Raw genomic sequence first — 1,382 nt, 5'->3', positions numbered from 1 at the left:
CAGAAAAAACTGTGAAAAAGGGGAAGAAAGATAAAAAGGGGAAAAAGAGTGTGAGTACTTCCAGCGGCTCGTTGTTAAGATTCAAACTGCTTCAGAGCTGAAGTTCGACCTCTGTGGCTCAACGTGTCTCATCTGTTGTGTGAATGTGTTTCTCCAGTTCTTTGAGGAACTCGCCACAGATAGCAAACCTGAGAAGGCACAAGAGGCGGCTATGAAAGAGACGCAAGGCAAACAGGTAACCTTCCCTCCGGACTGACTCTGACACTGACTCTGACACTGACTCTAACACTGACACTGACTCTGACACTGACTCTGACTCTGACTCTGACTCTGACACTGACTCTGACACTGACTCTGACTCTGACTCTGACTCTGACACTGACTCTGATTCTGACTCTGACTCTGACTCTGACTCTGACACTGACACTGACTCTGACTCTGACACTGACTCTGATTCTGACTCTGACTCTGACTCTGACTCTGACTCTGACTCTGACACTGACTCTGACACTGACTCTGACTCTGACACTGACACTGACACTGACTCTGACACTGACACTGACTCTGACTCTGACTCTGACACTGACTCTGACACTGACACTGACACTGACTCTGACATTGACTCTGACACTGACTCTGACACTGACTCTGACACTGACTCTGACTCTGTCACTGACTCTGACTCTGACTCTGACACTGACTCTGACTCTGTCACTGACACTGACTCTGACTCTGACACTGACTCTGACTCTGTCACTGACACTGACACTGACTCTGACACTGACACTGACTCTGACACTGACACTGACTCTGACTCTGACACTGACTCTGACACTGACACTGACACTGACTCTGACATTGACTCTGACACTGACTCTGACACTGACTCTGACACTGACTCTGACTCTGTCACTGACTCTGACTCTGACTCTGACACTGACTCTGACTCTGACTCTGTCACTGACACTGACTCTGACTCTGACTCTGACTCTGACACTGACTCTGACTCTGACTCTGACTCTGACTCTGACACTGACTCTGACACTGACTCTGACTCTGACTCTGACACTGACTCTGACTCTGAGCATTGAACTGGATAATGTGTAATGTAAAGTTCTGTTTTCACGGGAAGATAACGAGCTGAAAATGTTGTTTTCGTTCTTCAGCCTCAGAAGAAGAAGAAAGACCGGCGGAAAGGAAAAGGTGGAGATGCAGATGAGGGCGATGATGACGACGATGTCATGGTGAAGCTGAAAAAGCTCTCGGTGCAAGCAAGTGACGAGGAGGAGGAGCCAGGTACGGCGCCGCAGCTCTGATCCTCACGGCTGAATATCTGTGATCTGTTCCGCGTCGGCTCATTGTTCATTGTGCTTCTCTTTCCA

General features: G+C 48.7%; 1 long non-coding RNA gene across 1 annotated transcript; it reads left to right on the top strand.

Annotated features, from left to right (window-relative positions):
* Positions 1-2: 2 nt before the first annotated feature.
* Positions 3-1,300, top strand: LOC111649714 (uncharacterized). The gene is made up of 3 exons (XR_002760331.2): positions 3-50; positions 158-235; positions 1,167-1,300. It is a non-coding gene; the product is annotated as an uncharacterized LOC111649714 (long non-coding RNA).
* The last annotated feature ends 82 nt before the right edge of the window (positions 1,301-1,382 follow it).

This window comes from Seriola lalandi, unplaced genomic scaffold (genome assembly GCF_002814215.2).
Source record: "Seriola lalandi dorsalis isolate HSWRI2012SDOR001 ecotype SW California unplaced genomic scaffold, Sedor1 jcf7180002051781, whole genome shotgun sequence".
Taxonomy (NCBI): domain Eukaryota; kingdom Metazoa; phylum Chordata; class Actinopteri; order Carangiformes; family Carangidae; genus Seriola; species Seriola lalandi.
Note: the sequence above shows the minus strand (reverse complement) of the source record. Positions and strands in the feature narration are given on the sequence as shown.